Here is a 9,812-nt window from a genome sequence, read left to right on the forward strand (position 1 = left end):
CACTTTCTAATCTGGTCTTAAGAGGCCAGAAGAAGCTCTTGAGAGCAGCCATGGGAAATGAAGAAGGAGGCTCTAGGAACTGTCTCAAGATGGGCTAGTGGTGGCCAGGGAGCAGCACAGGCTCCCAGCACAGTGTTCCATGCCCTGAACTATTTGCATCCAACTGTAACTCAGGCTTGGTCCTGATCTTAATAGAGGTGAAGTTTGAGTGATCAACACTTGTGTAAACACCAATCCCCAGACTCAGACAAACCTCAAATACTCCCCGCAATAAGCATTACTTGAAGGACACATAGAAAGTCACTGCTGAAAGGTGCTAACTTTCCTGATAATGAATTAGTTTTCTGACTCCCTGAATGCTTTGTCAGCCCAGTCAGGAGATGGTTTACAGCACAGCTCTGGCGTTGCTCCTTGCTTATTGATGTCATGAAGTCCATAATTTTACTTAGGGTTCAGGTTATCACCAGATGTTGAGATTGTATTGGGGGATGGGGAGAAATCTTGCAATGTCCTCACCTGATCTATTCAACTGTTCCTGCAGCAGCTGATGTGAAGGGAATTTGACAAATTCCTGATCTCAAGCCCAGCTGCCAGAAGAACACGGGGTAATAGCTGTCCTTGTCAAATGTGCCAATGAATTCAGCAGCGTGTCAATGCAGGGGGATTGATGGACTCCCCATTCTGGCTGAGTAATGAAAGCCCAAAGCCTTGCTAAGCCCATTCCAGTTCCTGAGAGATCCTGCCATCTCACCTGAGCTGTGGTGAGGGGCACTCAAACACACCCACACAGAACACAAGAGCAGGTAGAGGTTCCATGTTAATCTTCATTTTAAGGGTGGAAAAGGATGTGAAAACAAAGGCTGTGGAACAATGCCATAATATTTTGGAGTGACAGTTTTGTTAAAATACTGCTTGAAGTCAAATAGAAAATGCAGTTAGAGGAATTATCTCTGTGAGAAGCAGAATGTGTTTTGGAGCCTTCCTGTTAATGAGAGGGTTGCTTTTAGAAGAAAATGTGGCCATTGTCTTAAAAAGTTGTGGAAAGGCAGTGTCAGCTCAGCAGGCTCATTAGCATAATCCTATGTCTGACTCAGAAATATTTGTTAAGAACTTATAAAACAACAACAAGAAATTGCTGTTGGGGTTCCCTGACTACTGTGCTGGCTCATCTGCTTGCAATAGAGATTTTAGTTTAATAAATAAAGGCTTGAGGTCTTCTGGCTTTAGAGGGCAGGTTTTATATTAGGCACTCATTTTACCCAAGGGAAAAAAAAAAAACAAAACAACTTTCTTCTTTATCACCACAGCACAGGGATAAGGCTGAGCAGAAAAAATAATAATAACATAAAAAAGAATGAAATGTGTCTCACCCTCTGCTGGGCTGTCGCAGCTGGGGGTGCTGCAAATGCATCAAGGCTCTTTGCTTTGAGAAATACCTGCTTGCTGGAAGGAGCAGGGCCAGGGCCAAGCCTGCTTCACTGGGCTAGCACAAATCATCATCAGCAGCCCCAGGGAGGGAACAAATCCCACCTGGGATTTTCATGGATGCTCTGAGAGTCTGAAATTAAAAAAATAAAAAAAAACACCCAACAGATCTTCTAGGATAATTTAGGACAGCTTTTTATGGGGAGGGACTGTGGGTTCTTTATGCAGTTCAGGAGGTGATTGAGGGACATTACAAGCACTGGCAATGATGAGAAAAGCAGATGAAAAAGGACCAGCAATACTGGTAGCTCTGCTTTCCTGCTTCCTAGGATTTATGTACTTAGGGATGAATTTAATACTTGGTGATCAAAAGAGTTCAAATAGTGGTTGTATTAATGATTTCAGCATAACCTCTAAATCCCAGGATGGCAGTAGGAATCTTCAGCTTGGTCTTAATCTCCTGACATTTTTTATTAAGAGCAAAATTAAGTGCTGTTGCCTGATGATAAAGCGTCTTACAGAAGTGTGAACTGTGGCACTGCCACCACACTGTGCCCTGCTCTCAAGCCCTGGGCACACCAGCCAGTCCTTTCCCAAAAAAATGAGTTACTGGAGGATAATATCCTCTTTGGTTTTGATTTTTTTTTGTTGTTGTTTTTTTTTGGGGGGGGGGGGCAGTTGGGGTTTTTTGCTGGTATTTGGTTAATTCTTACCTGGTCTTTACAGTCTCTGGCTCTGGCTCTGCAGAGTGATACACATTATTGCCTAAATTTGTCACAGTGCACTGCTGTGTTATACACTGAGCCTCTGCCAACTGCTTTGGTCCTAAATTAACCACTTTTCCTCCTGATTTCTCACTGAATATTTGGTACCCATTAAAAACGCCTGCAGGGCTCCCAGCTCATACAGGTGTTATGCATCTTGCAGCAAAACCTGCCTTGTTTTGGAGCTCAGCTCACCTGTGATCTGTGCTTTGTGGCCAAAGAAATATTAATGTGCCTCAAAGTAACATGGGAATCATCTCCCCATCACTCTTCTTCCCTGCTTCCCACACTTTCCCTGAAGTCTATTGATCTTTGATGTGCTGCCTTTCTGGAGCCAATTTGAAGACAAATTGGGATGGAAATAAGTGATATTTGAAGCTGCTCTCAAACCTTAGGACAGTTTATTCTGCCTTTGCTACATGAGTCACAAAGACTCCTCAATTTCTCACTTAGGGATGGTGTTACCTGCTAACTGAAGGCAATGACATCCCCAAAGATGAAAAGTGCCAGGTTTAGTCTTGATTTTGAAGCTATAAAATGTGGCAAGGTCTGATCCCAAGGGCCTTGAATGCAGGGCAGGGATTTTGGGGTTGACATGCTATTATTGTACTGCCCCCATTGCAGGGGGGACATTATTCTGTATAATTCTCCTGTGGCAGAATTGGATGGTGATAAGAGATAAAATAGCTTCTGCAGAGTTTCTTGTCCTCCCTTACATGAGGGAGCCCAGATCTCACAATATCAGTTGTGATGTAGCCTGACAAATGCTGAGGACAGGGATCTGATAAGCTCCTCTAGGAGCTGTACTCACTCCAGCACAGTCCTTCCACAGTGCAGGACTTGTCTTTGTCCTGTTCCTCCTGTCCCTCAAGAAACACTCCAAGATCTCTGGATCAAAAATGAAATGCTTATTGTACTGTTATTCTAATTATTAATTAAATAATAATTAATTATAATAAGTATAACAATATAATATTAACTATAAATATTAACTATATAATAATATAATTAATTATTTTAATAATTATATTATTTAACTAATATAACAAATAGATAATCAATTACAACTTATTATTAATGTTATTTTTATATTCCCACATAGGATGTGAGGAAGGCAAGGTGTTATACTGACAGCTCCTACTTGTTAAAATGCATCTAGGATACTTCCAGAGGAAAAAAAAAAATGGGAGGAGGGCACGGTGACACTTCTCCATGCTCCCCCACTCCCTGACCCCAGGTTAGTTGAGTCCCTGCTTGTGTAAGATACATGGCAATAATATCTGAATCTTGTGGCCTTCAGTGAATGCAAGGTTTAAGGTGTGAAGGGGAGACATCCATAAATTCTCTGTGATGGATGGCTGGCAGTTTCATTTGAGTATTTCCTGACACAGATATTTAACATTTTCCCCAAGGTGTCAAGGTTTAACCCCTTAGCTAAGCCCCACACAGCCCCTCACTTATTGTCCTCTGGAGGGATCGGGGACAGAATGGCATGGATGGAAGCGAGGAGAACCCTGGTAAAGGATTTTGCAGGTAAAGACAGTTAATTAGAGAAAGAAAAAGCCACATGTGCAAGCAAAGCAAAGCAGGAATTCCCTCCTCAGTTCCCCTGGGCAGGCAGGAGCTCAGCCATCCCCAGGGTCCAGCTCCCATATTGGCACCTTGGGGAGACAAATGCTGGCCCTGAATCTGTCCTCTCCTCCTTCTTGCCCAGCTTTTCCTGCTGATCATGAGGCCATGTGGCCTGGGATGTCCCCTGGGCGAGCTGGGCTCAGCTGGCCTGGCTCTGTCCCCTGCCAGCCCCTTGTGCCCCCCAAGGCCCTGGCAGGGCCCAGAGGAGGATCCAAGGCCTTGGTTCCATGTGAGCTCAGCTCAGGACCAGTTAAGCTTTTCTGTATTATTAGTTAAGCTTTTTTAAACTATTTTAAAAACTTTTCTGTGTTATTGACACCACTTCCTAAACAGCCTGTCTGGACCCAGGACATTCCTCTGGCTGTCCTGGGTGATTGGAGACCCTGGCAAGGGTCACAGAAACCTTGGCACAGAGTCACAAACACCTGTGCCTTTGATTTTAGCCCATGGAAACAATTACCAACCTTGTGTGAAGAGTTAGAAGCCACAAGGGTTTGAATAGAATGATAGTGAATTTGTCACAGGGCGAAAAAGTAGAATTTTGGAGATTTAGAGTGGGGGTTCAGGAGGCAAGATGGAGGAATCTGGGCATGTCCTGTCTCCCTCTCCTCCTTGTCCTCTGTCTTCTGCTGTGGTGGTGGCACTTTTGGATTGGTTTAGAGTAGAGACAGACTGTTTGACATAGGTGATAGGTATTGGAAAATTATTGTAAATAAAGTACATGTAGTTCTTAGTATAAAAAGCCAACACCACCCCAAGGGCAGGGACTGTGCCACAAACCAACCTGCTGGGCAGACCTCAGCACGTCAGAGAAAGAATGGTACAGAAAAGAGAAAATAAACAACCTTGAAAAGCAGAGCTGAGGAATCTCAACTTCTTCTTTGGTCACAGGGCTGGGAAAAAAAAGACTTTCTACTACCTTGGGAGCCATTTCAGCAACACAAAACCAGAGAGCAGCAGGCACGAGGCAAGAGGGAGAGTTAACCCCAGCACACAGGGGCCTGTGCCAGAGACCAGGAGGAGGAGCAGGAGATGGTGGTGGTGGTTTCAGCTGCACACTCACACCCCCTGGGTATGGACACCAGGGCAGCAAAGCCAGAGGACATCAAAGCTCAATCCAAGCCAGTGGCCCCTGTGGCTTCCCCACACAATGGGAAGGATGCAATGCAGCAGCTGCACTGCTGGGACATCAGCTTTGTGGAGAGCAGCACAAACATGCAGCACCCCCTCATCTCCAACATTATTGCCCTGGATACTAGGCTTGGGGAGTGCCAACAATCATTAGGCATGCAGGATTGTCACAAGCCAGCGCCAAAAGGTGGGAGCAGCAAGCTGGAAGTTGTGTTGGTTTGTTTTGAAAAGGCCAGGGAAAGCTGGGCACTCTGTCTCTGCAGGTTTAAGGCTGCACTCTGAACCTGCTGGGAGAGAAAGGTTAACAGGACCTGAAAACCTGCTTTCTTTACCTCCAAGGACTGGATCTTTGTGCCCTGAAGCACACTGCAAAAGAGTAGGGCATGTTGTCCCTGCTCTGAATCAGGTCGAGGTTCCCGATACTCAACCAGCAATCAGAAAGGGAAAAGCCATGAAATCTGTTTGTCAAGCCTTTAGCTGTGTCCTCTGTAGCATTTCTGACATAAAACACATTCAGTTATCTGAGGCAGAACTCAGAAGAAGCATCTCATACTCTCCTTTTGGTGAAACAGTTGGATCCACAAAGCTCCGTGCAAGGCTCACCCTTGTAAATGGGGAGAAACAGAGAGATTTCAAATGAAGAGTCATTTTATTTTGTAAATGGCCTTGTCCTTATTTCTTTTTCAGGGTGACTTTCAAGTTAAGTTTTTTCCCACTGTTCTGTGATCAAAATATGAGGGGAAAAAAATAATCTGCTCATCACAAACTTTTTAGTTTTTTTTTTATTTGGAAATATTTCAATGTGAGCACATTGATTACCAGAATAACTACAGAGTGTCAGGGTGATTTTTAAATCATGAGACATGAAAGCAATTTTGACAAAAGATTTGTGCCAATAGTTTTAAATTTGCTGGGCTCTGTTGTTAAAGGAGTGGAACAGAAGCTCAGGGTGAAAGGGGCTGATTTAGGGATGGGATGGTGTTTGGGATAATTTCCTCCACGGGAGCTGGTATGGGATTGGGTTTTGGAAACAAAGTTGGTCATGCAGGGATGCTTTCCTTCCTGCTGAGCAGTACTTAAGAGTGTCAAGGCCCTTTTTGGGGAGCTGGGAGGGGACGCAGACAGGACAGCCAACCCCAGGGATGTTCCAGACCATCATACTCCCATGGAGAGCTGGGGGAACAAAGAGGGAAAGGGGTGCTGGTGTTTTTCTTCCCAGGTAACCCTCTATGGATGGAGCCCTGCTCTCCTGGGGGTGCTGAGCACCTGCCTGCCCTGGCAGTGGGGAATGAACCCCTGGCTTTTCTTTGCTTTGCTTGCACCTATGGCTTTTGCTTTCCCTGTTAAGCTGTCTTTATCTCAGTCCAGGATTTTCTCACCTCCACCCTTCCCATTCTCTTCCCCGTTCCCATCTGGAGAGAGGGAGTGTGCATGTCCTGGTTTAGGGCAAATTTGGGAGAAAACTTCTAAAGGGGTTTAGAATCTGCTCTAGAAAGGAAAGATTTCCTTGGAGAAAAAGGGGGAAAAAACCTGTTTATCTAACAGGCAAAGCATTCACAAGCACAAAAAGTAAACAATATTAAAGAGCAGTAAAAAGTCACTCCAGGACGCAGCAGCTGCTGGCTGGGCTTAAACCATGACAGGACAGGTCCAGGCAGTAGAGTTACCAAATGTTATGAATATTAAAGATCAACCTAGAGGGTTAGATTTCTGTTCTTACCTTTGCACACAAATCCAGGATCTTTCCCCTTTAATGCCCAACATTTCATTTCTCTCCTCTGAAGAAAATGTGAGTGGAGACACAAAACCCAGCAAACTGAAACCAGCAGAGTATTTTGATTTGAGCAACTACAAACAGAGAGGGATCAGCAGGTGCTCTGAAGGCTGGCTCACTCTCTGGGTGTCTCTGAAGGCAGAGGAAGGCAGCAGTGAGCAGCCCAGCTGCCCTGAATGAGAGAGTGCTGCACCAGCATCCCCATGGCACAGCAGGTGCCACCCTCAGCCTGCCTGGGGAGCAGTGAAACCCAAAGGAGGAGCTGAACAGCAGCTCTAGAAAAAAGAAATTTGAGCCTGATTTCCCCCAGCCCAGGTGTCTTTGGAACTCCTTGTCTGCTCCAAGCCCTTGCAGGGCTCCTGGGCATTTTGTGTCCCAGCAGGGTGACACAAGCTCCCTCCTCAGGTGGCTCCACTCCCTCTGGCAGTCACCACCAAGACACCCTGCCTTCCTCAGCCATGCCCTATTGATTTCTGCAGCCTCTCCTTCCCTCAGGAATTGATCAAATGAAGAGCAATCCGAGCATTTAATGGGGCTCCTTCAATATGATGAAGTTTGATTGCTTGAAGTTGAAGTTCATGATAATTTTTTATGCTGACAGCACCCTCACAGACAATAAAGCCTGGCTCTTTCCTGAAGGCCTCTCTTCATCAGGGAATTATTTTAATCCTGCTGTGCTTACCTGATACACTTCTCATTATTAAATATATTTACTATATATATATTACTAAATACACTTATATTAATTATTAAGTATATTTACTTCTCATTATTAAATACAACAATCAGAGAACAAAATGTATTCTATTTCCACCAAAAGTGGTATCAAAACTCTTGTTTTGGTTCTGTACTCACCAAATAAAACCCAGCAGCAGCTCACCTGCAGTTTCGAGGTTAAAAGCAGAACTTTTGGCTCTCCTGGGTGGAGGATGGGGCTCTCCCTGCTCATTTGCAGTTGCACAGCACTTATTAAATCCATTTGTGAGGAAGAGTGCAGCATTTTTGTCATGTCTAAGAGGTCTGCCTGTAATCATCACTGTGAGTTAATAAACAGATTTATCTGCGAGCAGGTGTTTTCATGAGTGACAGAGAGGCTGAAAAATAAATCTCTTTCAACTTCTGGACTTCTGTCATTAAAAACCCTCGTGGCTGAGTACAATGAAGGCATCCTCAAAGAGTGTGTGTGTGTGTTTGTGGGCATCCCACAGAACCTGAGGATGTTTGTCAATGCACACAACACCAGCAGGTTTGCACTTGTGCTGTGTGTACACACACACACACACACACAAAAGTGAAAAGAAGATGTGGTGCATTTTTACACACATATAGAAATACACAGGTATAAAGGAGGTCTCCACTATAAATGGAGCAGTGTAACTCCTCAGCCCCCCAAAAAGTGATAAGGCAAAAAAAGAGAAGGCAATTTTCTGATTATTTTTTCCTTTTACTTTCCTCCCCCCCAGCCTCAAACAACAGCTACATCCATCCTACTTTTCTCTGCAACACAGCTGTGAAAATAGAACACATTTTGGGACAGCCCCACACAAGTGCTGCTTTTCTGTGGCAGAGAGAAAAGCAATGCCTGTGACTTTCCCAGCAGGAATGTAGCACTCACCTGGGCTGGGCACTTGTTGGAACCCAGGAAATTCCTCTGGCTGCCCTGGAGGGCTCCAGCTCTGCCCAGGGGGCTCAGAGACCTTGGCACAGAGCCCCAGACCCCTGTGCCTTTGATTTAGCCCTTGGAAAAAAACAATTACCAACCTCATATGAAGAATTACAAGCCACGAAAGTTTAAGTAGAATGATAGTGAATTTATCGCAGGGTAAAAAATAGATTTTTTGGGGTGTTTAGAATGGAGGTTCAGGGGGCAAAATGGAGGAATTCTGAGCATGTCCAGCATCTCCTCCTTCTTCATGGCCCCCATCTTCTGCTGTGATGGTGGCACTTTTGGATTGGTTTAAGGTAGAAGCTCACTGCCTAACGTAGGTGATAAGTATTGGAAAGTTATGTAAATACTGTACATGTAGTTTTTAGTATAAAAAGATAACACTGCCCCAAGGACAGGCAGTGGGCCTCTGTCTGACCTGCTGAATGGACCTCAGCTGGACAGAGAAAGAATTTTATAGCTAAGGAACAATAAACAACCTTGAGAACTAGAATAGAAAAGCTCTGCCTTCTTCTTCAACTGCTGGGCTGGGAAAAGAGACTTTCTAACCCATCTCAGAGTCACTCTGAGCAGCTCAAGCCCCGAGAGGCAGTCCTCCTGTGCTGGAGAGGATGTGGACAGGGCTCTGACACAGCCTCCTGGAATGGTCCTTGAGGTTCCAGCCAGCCCAGCATCCCTGCTGTGTTCAGCCCACCCTCCCCAGTGCAGCTTTCTCTCTGAAGAAATCTCTTGCTCTCAAAGCTTTCAGGTGCAGGGACAGCTGCAGGCTGGGCTTAAACATGACAGGACAGGTCCAGGCAGTAGAGTTACCCATGTCTAAAGGTTATGAACATCAATGATCAATCTAGAGGGTTAGATTACTGTTCTTACCTTTGCACACAAATCCAGGATCTTTCCCCTCTAATGCCCAGCATTTCATTTACGAATATCAGTCTAGAGGGTAAGTGTCACAGACACATTTTATGAAAAATCCTTTAGGATTTTTTCTCCTGAGAAGCTGAGAGGCCTCAGGAACAAATTGTAAACATTGATTATCTGCTGCTGTGGAATGCAACAAGTGCCTCTGTGATTGGTCTCACATGGTTGTTTTTAATTAATGGCCAATCACAGTCAGCTGGCTCAGACTCTGGTCAGTCACAAGATTTTATTATCATTTCATTCTTTTCCTTGCTGGCCTTCTGATGAAATCCCTTCTTCTATTCTTTTAGTACAGTTTTAATATAATATATATATATATAAAACAAAATAATAAATCAGCCTTCTGAAACATGGAGTCAGATCCTCTTCTCTTCCCTCTGTCTGGAACTCCTGCGAACACCACCACAGGTTAGATTTCTGTTCTTACCTTTGCACACAAATCCAGGATCTTTCCCCTCTCATGCCCAACATTTTATTTCTCTCCTCTGAAGAAAATGTGAGT

This window comes from Zonotrichia albicollis, chromosome 6 (assembly GCF_047830755.1).
Source record: "Zonotrichia albicollis isolate bZonAlb1 chromosome 6, bZonAlb1.hap1, whole genome shotgun sequence".
In the NCBI taxonomy this organism is placed as follows: Eukaryota; Metazoa; Chordata; class Aves; order Passeriformes; family Passerellidae; genus Zonotrichia; species Zonotrichia albicollis.